We start from the raw sequence: 18,766 nt of genomic DNA on the forward strand, positions 1-18,766 counted from the left end.
AGTAGGTCACCCCTGCTATTCTCTATCACAGCAGTGTGGCTGTTTCCCACATACCACTTAACTATAATTTTAATTTCATTTGTTTATTTCTTTTCTATCTTCCCCACTAGATTGCGGACTTCACGAGAGTGTGACCTTAGTTGCCTTGTCACACTACACCCTAGCACAGTGCTTGGCACACAGTGGTTGCTCGGGGCTCAGGAAATATTTCGTAGGTTGAATGAATGAAAAATGACACATGCCCAATAAGGAAGCCAACAGGTGGATTAGGGCAGATGCCCTCCTCCTTGCTTACATGAGGGCAGAGTCATGTCCCTGGAAGGTCCAACAGGGTGGCTTCTTCCCTGGCTACTCCTGGTACATTCTCACACCCTATATGCCACAGCCTTGGCATCTCTACCCACGGACTTCTTGTATTTGAACAAAAAGCACTCGACTATTTTATTTATGCTACTGTTATTTTGGATCTTTTGCTATATGCAGCCAAAACTTACTTAGCTGGCGCACCAAGGAATTTATGTTCAAAGGCAGTTCCACTGGGCTAGAGGCTGCTTTGGGACAGCAAATAAAATAATAAGGCGCCTGTGTGTGTTTGGTGGCAGGAGGAGGGGGGAGAATTTATCCAGATCTGGGTGTTCAGTGCAGGAAGGAGTCTCTTTTTCCCAGTGAAAGCAGCAGCATTAGGAAGACTCTTGCTTCACTGCACATTAAACCAATTCTCCTGTGCACTGTGTGGACTCCAGTACACATTTGTTTTAAATTATTCCCTAATTGTTTAAGTGTCTGTGGTGTCTTTGCTCTTAACTTAGGGCCTGGAGAGTAAAAGGAGGGACTATCACTGTCCCCACCCCTACACGCCCGATGGGGACCCTCCTGGAGGTTCCCCTTACTAGGCTTGATGAGATGCTGGTTGGCTAGAAAGCCAAGACTGTAGGGCGTGAGAAATGGAATGACCACCGAGCTTCCCATCAAATCCTCCAAATTCCAAGTCCAAACTTGGCGTTGTGTTGGGAAATCTGACTGTTTTGCTTTTGTGGCAATGCTAACATATACCTCATTAGTCAGTTTGTCTTAAAATCCACCCACTCTTCAAAAGGCCAGGGCTTAAAATAGTTTAGTTGCATGTGTGGGAGCTATTGCCAGAGCTTTACTAAACACTAAAAACCCCTTTCAGGTCTTTGCTGGACCCACTTCTGGTGCAAAAAGCTGCAAGGACTTGGCTGATGCTCTCTCTGCAGGGATTATAGGTGAGCTCTCATGCTGCAGGGAGGGAGGGACACACATCAAATGGCTGTTCAGAGTCAACACACAGTCTTAGACTTCAGAGATGGAAGAGGCCCAGGAAATCATGGAGATCAGCCCTATTGTTTTACACCTGAGATAACAGAGGCCCAGAGATGGTACATGACTTGTCCCAGGTCTCACAGATTGAAATGGCAGAGCGGTCACTTAAATACATCCTAGGTTCGCTCCTCTCCTGCTGTACCTCAAGTCAGAGGCATATAGAGTCCAACTTCCATATTGAATTGACAGTCCTCTCACGAGCTAAAGCACAATCTCTTCCTATCCAAATCCAGTGACATCTGTATTTTGGTCATCTGTAAGAAAAGCGAATCATTTGTTGAGTCCCTACTTTGTGCCTTGGCTCTTTCTTACATATGTAACTCATTTGATCTTTTCTTTTCTTTTCCTTTTTTTATTGAGATGGAGTCTCGCTCTGTTGCCCAGGCTGGAGTGCAGTGGCATGATCTAGGCTCACTGCAACCTCTGCCTCCCTGGTTCAAGTGATTCTCTTGCCTCAGCCTCCCAAGTAGGTAGGATTACAGGTACCCACCACCATGCCTGGCTAATTTTTTGTATTTTTAGTAGAGATGAGGTTTCACCATGTTGGCCAGGCTGGTCTCAAACTCCTGACCTCAAGTGATCCACCCACCTCGGCCTCCCAAAGTGCTAGGATTACAGGTGTGAGCCACCATGCCTGGCTGACTCGTTCGATATTTACACCAATCTTATAAGGTCGGTATAACTGTTAGATAACTATTACACCTATTAGTGGTTATAATTAATAAATAAATTTTATTATCCCCTCTTGGAGAGGTTAAGTTATAAGTGACTTGCCCAACTAACACATCTTAAAAAGGATGGGACTTACATTTCAGTCTAGGTATTATTGCAGTCTGACTTTAGAATTCCTAGTCTTAATCACTGTATTATACAGCCTTGTAGACTTTTCACCTTTCTATTCCAGGAACTTAGTACTGCTCACCAAACATCAATAGACCATGTCTAGCTAGGTGCAGTGATTCAAACCTGTAATCTCAGCACTTAGGGAGGTCAAGGTGGATGAATCACATGAGCTCAGGAGACTAGCCTGGGCAATATGGCAAAACCCTGTCTCTACAAAATTAACCAGAACTTTGCTTTTTATTGCTAAATAGTGTTCTATTATATGGATATACCATGTCTTATTTGTTCCTTCACCAGTTGATGGACCCTTAGATTATTTTCAGTTTTTGGCTATTATGAACAGTGATCTAAGGAACATTCACATACATATTTTTGAGCGGATATCTCTTTTGATTCCTCTTGGGTTTGTTCCTAGAAGAGGAATTTCTGGGTTAAATGATAAGTTTGTATTTAAGATTTTAAGAAACATCCAAACTGTTTTTATATTTTCATTAGCAATGTATGAAGGTTCCAGTTTCTCCATATCCTCACCAACACTTATTATTGTCTGTCTTTTTATTGCAGTCATTCTAGTGGGTGTGTAGAAGTATCTTACTGTGGTTTTAGTTTGCATTTCCCTGATAATGATGTTGAGGATCTCGTCATATACTTATTAGCCATTTGTGTAACATTTCTGGTGAAATGTCTATTCAAATCTTTTACCCATTTTTAAATTGGGTAAAATTTAATTGTCTTCTTATTTGTCTTCTTATTGAGTTGTAAGAGTTCTTTTTATTTTCTGGATACAAGTCTTTTATCAGATAAATAATTTGAAAATATTTTATCCATATATGGCTTGCCTTTTTATTTTTATTGTCTTTCCATTTTCAGTGTCTCATGAAATGGAAAAATTTTAAATTTTGATGAAGTCTAGTTTATTTTTTCTTTTATGAATTGTGCTTTTAGTGTCACATCTAAGAATTCTTTGCTAAGTCCAAGGTCACAAAGATTTTTCTCCTGTTTTTATCCTAAGAAGTTTTATAGTTTTAGTTCTTTCATTTAAGACTATGATCTAATTTTTTATGTGGGTTTCCAATAGTTTCAGAACTCTTTGTTGAAAAACTATCATTTTCCAACGGAACTGTCAAAAATCAATTATACAGAAATGTAAAGTTTTATTTCTAAACTTTTAATTCTATTCCAGTGATCTATAATATAGATCATGTGTAGATTCTATATGCCCATTCTTATATGAAAAACACCACACTGTCTTGATTATTGTGGCTTTATAGTAAGTTATCAAATCTTCCAAGTTTGTCCCTTATTTTCAAATTCATTTTCCTTATTCTATATCATTTGCATTTCTACATAAATTTTCAATAAGTTTGCTAATTCTTTCTTTGCCAAAACACAAAAACAACCAAAAAACCCTAGTGAGATTTTTATAGGATGTGCACTGAGTCTATAGATCAATCTGGGGAGAAATGGCATTGTAACAATATTGAGTGTTTTAATCCATGAACATTTAGAAGTGCATGTTTAATTTCCAAATAATTGAAGATTTCCCAAATTTCCTTTTGTTGTTGTTTTATAATTTAATTACTTTGTGGTCAGTTTATGATTCAAATCCTTTAAAATTTATTGAGACTTGTTTTATGACCTAGTACATGGTTTTTCTCCTGAAGAATGTTCCAGGTGTGCTAGACTAGAAATAGTATTAGAGACAAAGATGTTTCATAATGATAAAATAGTCATCCAATGGCTACAGAATACATATGATTTTCAAGCACATCTGAAACATTCTTCAGGAAATACCATATACTAGGCCACACACACACACACACACACACACCCATCAATCTGTTTGTGCTACTATAACAGAAAACAGTCACACATCACTTAATGATGAGAATATGTTCTGAGAAATGCATCATTGGGTGATTTTGCCATTATGCCAACACCCTAGAGTATACTTATATAAACCTAGGTGGTGTAGCCTACTATACACCTATGCTATGTGGTATAGCCTATTGCTCCTAGGCTACAAACCTGTACAGCATGGTACTGTATTGAATACTGTAGTCAATTGTAATAAAATGTTAACTATTGTGTATCTAAACAAGTCTAAACATTGAAAGGGTACAGTAAAACTATGGTATTATAATTTTATGGGACCACTGTCATATATGCAGTCCATTGCTGACTGAAATGTCATTATGCAGCATGTGACTATTCCTGAGATTAGGTAATTTATAAAGAAGAGAAATTTATTTTCTCATAATTTTGAAGGCTGGGAAGTCCAAGATCAAGGCACCAGAAGGTTTGATTGTCTGAGAACTAAAAGGGAGAAATGCCTTCACATGGCAGAAAGTGAAGGGCAAGCTAGCCAAATGTTGCATACGGTCTCCTTTATAAGGGCCTTAATCCCCTTCATGAGAGAGGATCCCTCATGGACTAATGACCTCTTAAATGTCTTGTCTCTTAATATTATCACTTTGGTAACATCTGAATTTTGGAGGGGATACAGTCAAAACATAGTGTACAGGAGCACACACACACATACACAAAATGTTAGTTGTGTCAACTTGAAGAATTGTTCAAGTCTTCTAAATCCTTGATGATTTATCGTCTAGTACCTTGATCAATTATTGAGAGTCAGGTATTGAATTCAACTTCAATTGTTGAATTCACTATTTCTCCTTTCAATTCTGTCAGTTTTTACTGTATGAATTTTGGGGATTCTGTTAGTTGTTACATCTTCTTGATGTATTGACCATTTTTTAAATTGCGAAATATCCTTCTTTGTCTCTAAAACTATTTTGAGTTTTGAAGTCTATTTTGTTTGATAATAATACAGCCACTTCAGTTCTCTTATGGATATGTTTGCATTATACATCTTTTTCTATTCTTTTGCTTTCAACTTACTTGTGACTTTGAACCTAAGATATGTTTCTCGCAGGTGGCATATAATTGATTCTTGCTTTTAAAATACAGTCTGAAAATGTCTGCCTCGTAATTGTTTTTTAGACAGTTTATATTTAATGTACTTATTTTTATGGTTGGATTTACATTTGCCACTCTACTCTTTCTCTCTCACGTCTCCTATTCCTCCATGACTGCTTGCTTTGTGTATTAAATAAAAATTTAAGGGGTACCATTTTGTTTTATGTTCATTTTTAACTATGTTTTGGTGTATTTTGCCTAAATTTTTGAAGAACAGTGTTGCTGGATATAGAATTATTAGTTAACAATATTTTCCTTTCAGCACTTTGAATGTCATTTCTCTGCCTTCTGGCCTCCAATGTTTCAGATGAAAAGTCAGCCATTAATCATACTGATGCTTCCTGTGCATGATGAATCATTTTTCTTTTGCTTCTTTCAAGATTTTCTCTTTGTCTTTCAAGAGTTTATGATATATCTAGGTGTAAATTTTTTTGTTAATCCGACTTAGAGTTTGTTGAGCTTCTTGGATCAGTAGATTAAAGATTTTCATCAAACTTTGGAAATTGTATGCCACTATGTCTTCAAATGTTTTCACTGTCTCTTTCTATCTGATCTCTCCTGGGATTCCTATTACATATATTTTGGCACAATTTATGTTGTTCCACAGGTCTGGTCTGTGATGGCCCGTTTATTTTTCTTTATTTTTTCTTCCTTGTTCTTCAGATTGGTAATTTCTGTTGATCCATCCTCAAGTTCAATGAGTCTGTCTTCTGCCATCTTGAATTTTTTACTGGGACCCTTTAGTAAATTTTATTTTTGCTCGATTTTTCAACTCCATAATTTTTATTAGTTTCTTTTAAAATAATTTCTGTGTCCTAATTTAGAATCTCTACTTGTTGATTATTGTTCCTCTTTGTTTTCATTCTTTAAACATTGCTTTCTTTAGTTCTTTAAACATATTTATAGCAACTGCTATTAAGTCTTTATTTTCTAAACCCAGCATTTGAGGACACTCAAGATAGTTTCTACTAATTTAATTTTTTTTGCATATAAATCACACTTTACTATTTGCGTGTCTTGGAATTCTTTTGTTGAAAACTAGAAATTTTAGATAATCCATTACAACAACTTTGGATTCTGATTTTTCTCCCCGCAAAGGTTGCTGTTTCATTTGCTTGTTTTATAACGTGCCTTGGCTGAATCAGTGAAACCTGCAGCATGTGAACAATGATGTCTCGGCTCAGTTTTGTTTTTAATATTCAAGCTTTTATTTATTCAAGCTTTTATTTGTAAGATTGACTTTCTAAGGGTCATCCTTGTGTCTGCCTACTATAGTGGTCAGCCAATGATTTGACTCAGTCACAAGCTAGAACACCAAAGAGTTCCACTATTCTTACCCAAAGTTTAGCAGTTTTTAAAGTATAAATACTTCTCAGATTGTTATACGCCTTTGATTGATTTCCAGAGTGCTGAAATGGTTGCTTTTGTTAATTATATCTAGATTTATAGTTGCTTTGGGGGTAGGGGATAAGCTTTGTTGATCTCCTTACCTGAGCCGCAGCTAAAAGTTCTTCCTTCCATAGGAAAGTAGTTACTTGACTGGTACACTTGTAAAATGGCTTCATTAGACTCTTTCTCCTGTCTTTGGTGGGTTCTTGAGAGCCTATTCTGTTGGGCCCTTCTAATTGAAACTCCTATGACATTGGCTGTGTATTCTCTTCCTTCAGCTGCTTCTTTCTTACTTGGCTGGGTTTTTCAATGGTCTACTTCACACTAAGTCTCAACATCATGGTCCCATAATTTTTTCAGGTAGTCCTCTTGGAAAAGATCTTGAAAATAGTTTCTGGCTCACTTTCTCTTCATGTGGCCCACATATGGTCCTCAGGAAACATGCATTAATCCTTGTCCTGGCAAGCTCAAGGAGTACCAGCCTTCCCAACAAAGCAACTACTCTTTTTTAATCCACCACCAAATCAATTCACCATCTGTGTCTCTTGTCTTCTAGATTTCCAGGCTGAAGTCCAACACTGTCCATAATTTCGAACTTTAGGGAGCACTTAGTGAGGTCCTTGAGTCATCTCCCTGAAGCTCTCCTCACTGTGGGAATGGGGAAAAAATTCAGTACAGTTCTCTCAAAGAAATCCGCCTCATAACATTCTTTCTCGACCCCCACACTTCCCATTCTTTTTATAAACTCCTTGTAGGAAGGGATTTGGGGAGGCATAAAACCAGTTCCCAAATATTTCCTTTTGAAAATCTGCTTCTTACTCTGAAACATTATTTTAGAATTTCTTATCTATTGTATCTTGTTGCCCCATTAAAACTTCCAGTTTGGCATTCTATTACACTTGTGTTTATTTTTAGAGACTTCTTCTGGTCCCTTTCAGACCAAACACTGTTTCTTAAAGCTATGGGATATTCATAGATATTACGTGAAAAATGGGACCTAGGAAAAATACCTTTGGGGAATAAATACTGTGGTAAGCACAGGTAGGCAGATCTCTTTTGCTATAGGAATTCTCAAATTCTTCAATATGTTAATATGAACTGCAAAGTTACAAGTAGGGCATATAGACTAAAGATTTTATAAAATTATTTAACCATGAGGAACCCTCCTCTACCTTTTTTGAAAACTGTGTCAAAGGATTAGCATTCTGTAGGAGATATTTTGGAAATATTAGCCTGGAAGGTACCAGTGGAAAGGAGAGGTATATTCTTCATCCAGAAAACTTGCCTAAGGGAGACAACAAGTTATTATCCTTCACCTACTCCTAATCATGGGAATTCTGAAAGTTTCATGTGTTTTTATGTTTTTTCTTTTTTTAAAACTTGATTGTGGCAGAGCTTAATGGCGTAGTCCCTCCACTAGACTATGAATTCCTTGTGGAGAGGAACCCCGTCTTATTCATCTTGCATCTCCAGGGCTTAGGAAAGTGCCTGGCACCTAGCAGGACTGAATGAGCAAAAGTGTTAGTGGAGGGTTTCTTCACTTCTTCTTTTAAAGAAAGTAAGAAAGGTCTCCACACTGGGGTCCCAAACCACAGACGTGCAATAGTCAGACAAGCCTATTGGGTACTGATGAAACCTCCCAGTGTGTGAAAATCTGTGCTTATAAATAGTTGGCATACAGAAGAATATGTATACAAATTAAATGTGCAAATGTCCTGTGCTCTTTCCAAGGGCAACCAGGGTGAGTTTTCTTTTTCTTTATATCTGTGAGTGTGATTGTGTACACACAGCTTAAGAGACGAGTTGCTAAGAACTTTCTGAAAGAAATGAATGGGATAAAACAGACTGCCAAGTTACTGAGTGGTAATTAAGAACAGATTCTTAACATCATCACTTTACCATTTTTAAGCTATTTTCCTTTAAAAGACAAAACCACTGAATGATGAAATGTGTCATGCTTCTCCTGATGTCCCTGAGTCTTTGCTCAGTTGCCCACATATCTATATGCCAGTCCAAAGTCACACATCCTGAACATTGTAAGCAGTCTCGAACTGTTTTTCAATGGAGAAAAATGTGTATGTGTCTGTGTGTGTGTCTGTGTGTGTGTGTGAGACCCATCTTCATCCCCAATATAGATCACCTGGGGAAACTTATTTCTTTTAAATATTCCAAAATACAATTTTACCCTGAAGCTAACTGGAGTACTTGGCCCTGAGCTTTATTTTTCAAAGGATTTTGAGCTACTGAAAACGGGGTATAATGGAAGTTTTGTATGTGATCAGGACAGTGCAAGTACCCTGGCTCCAGAAATAACAAAAATGGTGGTGGCTACTAGCAGGAATGGCCTTTGCAGACTGGGGACCTTGGGCTCTGATCACAGATTGTCCGGCAGGAGGATGGCCAGAAAAGAATTCCACCCCATTTCCCACCCACTTTGGCACTCTACTCACTGTGCGATAGTCCCTCCCAATTTGGCCAGGTGTGGTGCAGTGGGTCCCAGTTGCCTGGCTGGCCATTGAGGGAAGCCACATACCAGATTAGACATACGCATGGCCTGCCTCTCTGCGGGGGTGGAGGGCTGCCGCCACTATGTCCTGGAATTGTGTGTCTTGTGGTTAAACACTTGGGGTTTTGACGTAGGAAAGGCAGCAGAGCCGACCCTCAAAGCTGCTGCAAACAACCTGAGAAGGCTTCTCAAAAATGCAATCCTGCTCCTTGGGAGGAGATGGCCTTTATGGGGGCAATTTTGTGATTGCTGCCTATTTGCTGTGGTCATGTCTGAGCCAGGGGAGATTTCTTAACTTTAGGCAAAGAGGTTTGCAGAGAGCGGGACGCCAGAAACCTGTACATTAACGCTGAGTACATTCTTAAAATTAACTAACAGAGGAGCTGTGTGTGTTGGGTGGAGGGAGTGGGTATAGAGGTAGGAAAGAGGGCAAAGAGACGAAAAGGCATATAAGAACAGTGGTCATCTGTAAGCTACAAATATTCTGCAATTTAATCCTTACTCTTGTACCACGAGATTGATCCTTCTATTAGTCTGAATTTTGCAGAGAAGTGAAATGATGTTCTTACTTACAAGAGCCAGAGCTGGAATTAGAAACCAGGTTTTTCTCATGCCGTATTCTGGGGTCATTTCTACCACATGACAATGAGGACCTAAAATATCTTCAAGTTGTTGGGACATGCAGTTCATGTCCTATTGATAAGTACTTACTTTCAGGAAGAAATTGTGGCAGCCATGGGCTTTTACTCTCTTTAGCTGTATCCTTGGAAGTGAGATAGATAACACAAGTCCAGGAGTCCTGTCCTGAACAATGGAGATTGTACTCCTTACTAGAAGTGACAGAAGCAGGATAGGCCCCAGGATCAGGCTCATGATCAAAATACCTGATGTGTGATGTGTCTGTGCTGAATGGGGTCCAGTTCAGGACGAGTTGCCTGCTAGGCATTAACAGCACACCTGATAACAAAGTTTGACACCTCCATGAACAGAGTCTAAGAGCCAGCAGATTGATACTGACCACATCTGTGGTGGGATGAAAAAGACTTTGAAATTTTGAGGCATCCTTTTCCTTCCGAGTTTCAGGAGAACTTATTGAGGTAGAGACTTTCAATTTATTTTGCTTCATTTGACTTTTACAACAATCCTTTAGGGTGGAATAATCTTCATCTCATGTTGTTGTTGAAGAACACTGTTAGGATTCTCCTATTAATAGATGCAGAGAAACAACCAACAGGATTTAGTATATGAATATTGAGAGAGAGAGACTGATTTTAAAGAATTGGCTTACATAATTATGGAGGCCTGGTAGTCTAAAATCTGCAGGGTAGACCAGCAGGCTGGAGACCCAGGGAAGCGTTGCAGTTGGAGTCCTGAGGCAGTCTGCTGGCACAGTTCCCTCTTGGGGGGTAGGGGTCAGTCTTTGTTCTACTAAGAATTTCAGTTGATTGCATGAGGCCTGCCTACATTATGGAGGGTAATCAGCTTTACTCGAAGTCCACCAATTTAAATATTAATCTCATCCAAAACCACCTTCACAGAAGTATCCAGAATAATGCTTAATCAAATATCTGGGCGCTGTGGCACGGCCAAGTTGACACATGAAGTTAATCACCACGAAAACTAAGCTTGAGAAAGTTTCCTGCCATGCTGAGGTCACGCAGCAAGGAGAGGCAGGGCTGGGGATTTAACCAAGGTCTTTGGTTCAAACACTTGCTATAGTCCACAACAGTAAATCAGAGAAAGGTATACGTTATTTGTGGAGAGTCACATATTGATTAGATGACATATTCATGGGACCTTCATTCATTCTTCAGAAAGTCTTTACTGAGTGCTATTGTGGTTCATGTAGTAACAGACTAGGAGCTCTACCCCTGGAGAGTGAGCAAGTGACTTTTGTGAGGCCTGCTTCTCACCATGATAGGCTGGGCCTTGGAAGCATATAGTGAGCTTTGGAAGCCAGGCCAACCATAATGTGCTATTTGAGAATCCTTCATCAAGCAGGTACAATTTTCCAGATGAGTAGTGTGCTACAGAGGGCCTCACTGTATGTTCCGGGAACATTCCTAGAATATGCAGGTGAAGAAGGATGAAACCCCTTTCTTGGCGATCTTGTGAATACGAGAGACTCCTACATTAGGGCACTGTGAGTGACAGAGCTGGGGGTGGGGAGTGAATCAGATGATCTTCGAGCCCTACTACTTCATGGACTTTTCAGGGCTCAGCAACCTCAAAAACAGCTCCTCAGCACTGAGATCCACATATTTTATGAATTTCACTTGCTCCTCATCCCAATAGAACCTAATTAAGAATGCTTGGGGGCAGGCGCAATGGCTCACACCTGTAATCCCAGAGCTTCGGCCTCTCGAGAATTGCTTGAGACCAGGAATTTGAGATTAGCTTGGGAAACAGCAAGACTCCATCACTAAAAAAGAAAAAAGAAAGAAAGAAAAAAAAAGATTAGCAAGGCCTAGTGGCATGCACCTGTAGTCCTAGCTACTAGGAAGGCTGAGGTGGGAAAATCCCTTGAGCTCAGGAGTTTGAGGCTGTAGTACGCTATCATCACGCCACTGTACTCCAGCCTGGGTGACAGAGAGACACACTGCCTCCAAAACACTTGGGCAAGGATGGAGAGACTCCCCTCTCCCAGACCTAGAATGCTGGCTACTTAGCCTCACTTCCCCTGTTTCTGTCCTTGTCATGTCCCCAACCTGCCAGCTCTGAGTCTCTGGCCCTATCTTTTTTTGTGTTTTTATTTATTTATTTATTTATTTATTTATTTATTTATTTGAGATGGAGTCTCCCTCTGTCACCCAGGCTGGAGTGCAGGGGTGTGATCTCAGCTTACTGCAACCTCTGCCTCCTGGGCTCAAGTGATTCTCCTGCCTCAGCCTCCCCAGCAGCTGGGATTATAGGCACGGGCTACCATGCCTGGCTAATTTTGTATTAATATTATTATTTTTTAGTAGAGATGGGGTTTCATCATGTCGGCTAGGCTGGTCTTGAGCTCCTGACCTCAAGTGATGTGCCCACCTCTGCCTTCCAAAGTGCTGGGATTACAGGAGTGAGCCACCTTGCCCGGCCTGGTTTGTTTTTGAGACAGGGTCTCACTCTGTCACCCTGGCTGGAGTGCAGTGGCATGACCACGGCTCACTGCAGTCTCTGTCTGGCCCTATCTCTAATTCTCTGACTCTCTCTTTTATCCAATCTCATCTTTAATTTTATCCTTTCTCTCACTTTGCCTGAAATGAAGTTACCCAGTATCAATTTCATAGACAGGTTCTCACAGACACTGCTCACACCTGTAATCCTAGCACTTTGGGAGGCCGAGGCGGGCAGATCACCAGGTCAAGAGATCAAGACCATCCTGGCCAACATGGTGAAACCCTGTCTCCACTAAAAGTACAAATATTAGCTGTGCATGTTGGCGCATGCCTGTAGTCCCAGCTACTCGGGAGGCTGAGGCAGGATAATCGCTTGAACCTGGGAGGTGGAGGTTGCAGTGAGCTGAGATGGTGCCACTGCACTGCAGCCTGGTGACAGAGTGAGACTGTCTTGAAAAACAAAAACAACAAAAAAAGAAAATCTAAAAAAGAATTACGCTAAAGTGCAAGGCATCATGCAAAAATTATATCTGTAAGCCAATGCTCAGTAATTATCCAGTATTATATTTAGGTGGATTGATAAAAGTATTGTTGGTAAGATTATATTTGGCTATAAAGAATAGAAAACTCAATTATAATAACTTAAACACATAGGGGTTTATTTTTCTCACCTAACAAAACATCAGAGGAAGGTATAGCCACTTAAGGATGGTATCTAGGGCCTTGGTTTCTTTTAGCTTCCCGCCCTACCGCCCTTAAGAGAGTAGCTTTTGTTCTCAAGGTAGCAAGATGGATGCTGCATCTCCAGGCATCATCTAAATGCTCCAGGAGAGAAGAAATGGGGAAGGAGGATTAGGGAATGTCAAGGGGAATGTTATATGAATGTGACCTTCTCTTAAAGAGAGTTTGTGGAAGGCATCCTCTGTCTTCTGCATTACAATCTCACTAGTCAGAACTGGGTCTCATAGCAATCGTGAACTACCAGGGAGTCTAGGATGGTGAATATTGTAGATTTCTAGCTTCTTTAGTTGAGAAAGGCAAGGGAGAAGGGGTTTGTCAATGGCTTCTGGAAACTTATTTGCAGGGTCTGCTGAAGAACAGAGCTCACCTTGCCAGTGGAGCCTTGATATGAGAGAGGGGATGGAAGGAGGTAAAAGTGGGGTATGATGCCGGGGAGAGCAATCCCACAGTGAACAAACAGCAGCTCCCTGCTGCAGGGCCCTCCGTGGCTTGGGTCAAAACAGTATGACTGTCTGCTACTGAGAGGCCCAACCCCAAGACTTGGCTCCTTCTGGCAATCAGCTCTAACCAGCTGCTGCCAAAGAGGTAAACACATTCCAAGTCCTTGAGTCCCTGCTGCACTGTAACTGTGGTTAAAACACGCCCCCGCCTCGACCGGTTTGGGCTAATGGACAGTTCACTATAGTTGTGTTTTAACGATGATTTGCAGTTACCCGTGCCCTCTCCCATTCATGGCAAGATGAACACCTAAACACTTATGTTGTCTAACCGTATAAGTATTTTGCATCTCACGTGTATCATTTTAAGTTCATTTCATTCTCAATCCTTGGGAACCATGAAGGATAATGTATTACATTCTCTCTCTCTCTCTCTTTTTTTTCCCCTCTGGAAGATCATGCATTACATTCTCTTTTTTTCTCTGGAAGGGTGGCCCTGAAACCAAGCCATTTCCCTAAGTCTCTTTGGCTAGGTGGAGAAACAGACAACCGCTAACCCAGAACAACCACTGAACACCCGGAAAACTCTATACAGGTCATCACCCAGTGGGGGCACCATTTGCTTACAGAGGGAGCTGGGGGAACTAGGAAACCGAGAAGATCAAATACTCCCTGTGAGGGTGTTGCCAATCCCAGAGAGGACAATTGCTCTTAACCAAAGCAATCTCTAGTTCAGTCAAGGAGACAGACCACAATCACATTAAAAAAAAAAAAAAAAAAAAAAAAAAAAGCAAATTTTAAAAGTATGAATAAGAACTATTGTAAACTGCTCAAACTATGCATACAAGCAATGAAGTAAGATGAATTGACTGGCACTGAGTAGGAAAAGCTATACAGGGGCAGGGAGTGTGGAACATAATTTAATAAAAATAAACTTAAAAAAATATATATACACTCCCAAAAAAGAAATGGAAAAGTTGTTAGGGCGTGGAGCAGGGCTCCTAATTAGCTGTTCTGTTGTGCCTGATTTCCCTCCCATCCTGCCCAGCACCCCTCTGGGACACATTGTCCAGTGCAGGGACACTTTGGGGAGGGACAGGGGATTCCCTGGCACCGGGACCTCCACCTCCGAGCCGGCCTCAGACCAGACCTTTTGCCCGTGGCCCAGAGGAGGAGCGGAGGAGAAACCCACTGCCCAGGTGGCCACTTTGCCTGCTTGACCCTTCCATGTTTCCAAAACAGGGGGGGCCCTGAGAAGGCTCCCTGCCAAAGTGGGGAACAGCTACCCTCATTGTGCGCCTCGCCCTGCCGGCGGCGCCCTCCCCCCGCCTCCGTTCGGTCTGAAAGTGTGAAAATTACAAATCCCAAGAAACTGCAATCAGAACTCTACCTAGGGAAATTTCAGAGTATCCTTGCCATAAATATCCCGCTCCAAGACGCCTGACGTCAGAGCGGGGCGGGCGGACGGGCGCGAGGCCGGGCCTGGAGGGGCGGCAGCCGCGGCTTCTCGGGGATAGCGCGGAGCACACGGGAGCGAGCGGAGCGCGGGCGGCGGCGTCGGACCTCGGGCTGCGGGAGCGCGGGCGCCCTGGGGTCCTCGGAGTAAGTGCGACGGGCCCTGGCGCTCCCCGTCTTGGGGCTGGGGCCGCGGGGAGCCCTCTCCGCAGGGCTCCCACACTTCTCTCGCCTCTGCTTTCTTTAGCATGCCCCGCGGGGCTTGGGGAGGCAGCGGCTCCGCAGGCTGGCGGTTTTGTTTCTCCAAAGTGTTTGCAGGAGCCGCCGACCCGGAGTGGGCTCCCAGGGCCTGTGTGTGTTTGTTTGGGTGTGTGAGTTGTGTGTTTGTGTAATGGGTGTGATTGCGTGTGTCTGTAGTGGCACATCTGGACATAGGAAATGTCTTTGGAGAACTTTTTTAAAAATTTTTTTGAGGCTTTGAAACCTGACTCCTGGTTGTCACAAGTGGACAAACACAGAAGATACCCCCGCAAAACTGACAACTTTTTGGTGGTGGCTTTTCCGGGTTCGGACTGAACCTTCACTTGGCTGGGCTGAAGTCTTCACAGGCCCCCAGCTCCCATTTGCAGGCCTGGCCTCTGGCTAGCGGGCAGGGCAGCCGTGAGGTTCTTGTTCTCAGTGGCAGTGGGACCCGGGGCGGGGGAAGGAGCATCTCAGGAAAGGGGTCCCCGGACTCTGGGGTTCTCAGCACCTGCGGTCGCAAACCAACCTCATGCCCTGACCTTACCAGGCGTCGGGACTCTGACTTAACCAGGGAAGGAGGGACTTGGTCTGGCGGCAGGTAATTTTGTGAAGAGGATGAGAAGGAAGAGGGGAGGTGGTGGTGATGGCTAGGACGCTGTGGCCCTGTGTCCAGCCGTAGCTTGGGAGTGGGATGGATGTTTTTGCCACATGGCCACGGTGAGGTACGTGCCAGGTTCTCTGGGAGTGCCGCGTGTGGTGCCCCAAACAAGATGCAAGCTCCTAACATAAAGAGACGTGTCTGAGCTGTGGGGTGGAGGAAGGGGGGCGGTGGGGGAGAGGGAGAGAGATTTTTATCAAAATTGAACACAGATTGCTGAGGTCTGGGCTTGATTTAACTCTTCTCTCTCTGCCTCGGCCATTTCTCCACAGTTTTGGAGTAGATTCGGAACGTTTGTCGGAGGGTTAGAGGAAAATCACACCTCTCCAGAAAAGAGTCCCCATAGGTTTTCCTTGATACCCACGTGGGAATGAAGGCAGCTTCCCATCTTTAAAAAGTTCAAAGTCTTGTGTTTTCCCCCTTCTGAGTTTGGTGTCAGTTTCCTGAGTTTCTTTGCAAAGCCAACTGAAGCGGGGGATGGATTTTCCCTAGGGCCTGGGGCGGAAAGTGTGCTCCACCGAGAGTAGGGGGAAAAAGGAGCAGTGGGGCCGTATGGATCCATCAGCCCTGAGTAGCACAGTGCCAGGCACTGCCTGTCAGTAGCTGGGTTCCACAAACGAGTGACCACAGACAGCCTGAATTTTCAGCTTTGCTCTAGCCAGGTCTCTGGTTTTGTATTTTGCAATAGAGCCAACCTACAATGTTTGGGTGGGAGGAAGATTACTGGACTCTCCCTATGTCCTAGAAGAATGAGAGAATGAAGGGACAGGGAGGAAATCTGGATGTAAAAACAGACTCACAGGAAGTTAAGATTCAGGAAGGATTTTAGAAATTATATAAATTGACCCCCAGGGAAGCTCCATAAAAGAAGGAGCAGGCAGCAATGTCAGAAACACTCATTTAACTTCAGGAGTATGTCGTCAACTGAAGTGTAATGAAGAAGGAGGAAATCATCCCATAAGCAATGTAAACAAGGGTGCATGTAAACAGGGGTCACTGGTCCCCATGAGATGCACATGCCTGCGTGTATTTACACGTACATGACTGTGGTGATGGCCATGGCCTTAGGCATTGGAGGATAAATGGTCTATTTCTTCATCTGTGCTGGGAACTCCATCTAACCCCCATTTCTTTATGCAAACAACTGTGCTATTATTGTCTTGCTCCCTGGTAGTTGCGAACTCTGGCTCCTAACTCCCAGCTGAGTTTTCAGAGCTTTTCCTCCAGCGCCTTGGATGCTGAGGGAATACTCGTGCCCCCGTCAGGACAAAAAGAAGAGAGCACATTCTCCTGGGCATTAGAACTTAGAGAGTCAGGAGCTCAAGAAGGTGGAGGCTGTGCAGGCAGGTTCAGTAGGAAGGCCTGTGAATGATTTTGCTTTCGGTGAGCGTGGGGAAGTTGAAATACTACTGCTTGCTGTGAGAACATGTTCTCTCCCCAGTCTTCTTTCCCAGCTGTCTCCGAAGTTTTTGATGCAAAACAGGTTAAACTCCCCATTACTAAATAGCCCTGGATCCAGGTGTAAAGAATGAAGATAAAGGGTAAGTACAGGCAGTAGAGAAGGCATAGAGATAATGAAAGATGAGGCTTTCTTCTTGATTTTAGAGGAGCCAATGGAGGTAGCAAGTTTAAATGTTCTCATTCATTTCCATTATTTAAACATAGAAGACTAAATACCCAGGGAGAGAAGGGACCCCTTGGAGCAGGATTCCCAGAAATACTCTTATTCTAGCACACGGTTCCTGAGGGAGAGGTGAGGGGCAAGAAATGGGCTTTCAACTCTTTCTACATGTGGGGTTTCTGGGAGTGCTGCCTGTGGGATCAGTGGAGTCCTGATCCTTCTGGGCTTATACTAGGAGACATTTCACCATGGCCGGGATGAATTCCCAGGCCATGGACGCCTAGGCTGACATCGAAGCCTGCTCATGGCTCATTCTATCAGTTCAATCTTCTGGCCAGCTCTTTGGTCATCTTTGAGATTAGATTAATTAGATGGGATGCATTCCAAGACATCCTTAAAGGTCCAGAGGGCAAACACAGCTGGCAGAAAGAACAAGTTGAAGGATGTCCTTGGCTTTGATAGCAGATGACCTTCTAGATCTCAACAGCCAGAGACACTGTGTCGAAGATCCTGTTTCATTCAGCCCTGGACTTCAGAGGCAGCCCGACACAATGGAAAGAGTGCAGATTTCTGATCAGCTGCCTGGAGAGAGAGAACTGTGACTTATATACGAATTAGTAACCTGGGCTACATGACTTATTCCTCCTGAGCTTCAGCTTCCTCATCTGTAAAATAAGGATAGTATTTCCCTTCCCAGGTTATGAAAACAACATTTATGCATAAGAACTAAGAACAGAGCTCAGAATGTTGTAAGACCCTTAATAAAGGTAGGGCTATATTTTTTTCAGTTTTTCAGCCATCAGGAGCAAGTATTGCTCAGAAAGAACCTCTCCCCAAATCTAGCTACATATTTTCCATGATTGAAGGCCAGTGGGTGGAGTTTATAGGGCTCTGGACACCCTTACTTCCTTCCTCTAGAAAAGGTGACCAGTGAAGATTTTCCATGAGCATCCCTGGTCCATTATCCTGATTGGTGGGAGGAGAAACCAGGCATCCTGGATGTCTGGCCTAGAAATCCCTCTTGTGTTTGTGCTCTCTAGGGAGGGAGAAGGACAGAAGAGCAGGTTGCATAAGTATGATGGGGAGGGGAAAGGTAGGGAGGTGGGGGCAGGGGAGGAGGGTCAAGGACCAATTGAGTCTTGAAGGACAAGCCTGAAGTCGGAGAATGCGGCTAGGCAGCCACTTCTTGTCAAGGGTGCCCAGGTCAGAGTAATGGGAGAATCTGATGGGTTGTAAAGAATGAAAGCTTTAGCCATCGCAAACATCTCCAGTGGGTACGAGGCGGGAGGCTGCCCCCTGAACCCTGATTGACACATTATCCAAGGGAGTGACTACTCCAAAGGAACAAAGGAGCATCTGATGTTAGCAGCTGCAGGTCCTCTTGGCCCATCCCAAAGCTTCTAAGTTATCCTTCAAGTTGACATTTAAGACTTTGAAGATCACATT

General features: G+C 42.9%; 1 protein-coding gene across 2 annotated transcripts in view; it reads left to right on the forward strand.

Moving 5' to 3' along the window:
• DAAM2 (dishevelled associated activator of morphogenesis 2) overlaps window positions 1-18,766 on the forward strand; it is a 979,794-nt gene that overhangs the window by 850,512 nt on the left and 110,516 nt on the right. Inside the window, exon 2 of one of the 2 annotated variants that reach the window (XM_050787574.1) lies at window positions 14,867-14,945. The gene's annotated coding sequence lies outside the window, so the exon portion shown is untranslated. Of the gene's footprint in view, window positions 1-14,796; window positions 14,946-18,766 lie in introns of those variants that run through there. The other variant, XM_050787573.1, reaches the window with a different exon arrangement.

The sequence above is a fragment of the Macaca thibetana genome, chromosome 4 (assembly GCF_024542745.1).
Source record: "Macaca thibetana thibetana isolate TM-01 chromosome 4, ASM2454274v1, whole genome shotgun sequence".
In the NCBI taxonomy this organism is placed as follows: Eukaryota; Metazoa; Chordata; class Mammalia; order Primates; family Cercopithecidae; genus Macaca; species Macaca thibetana.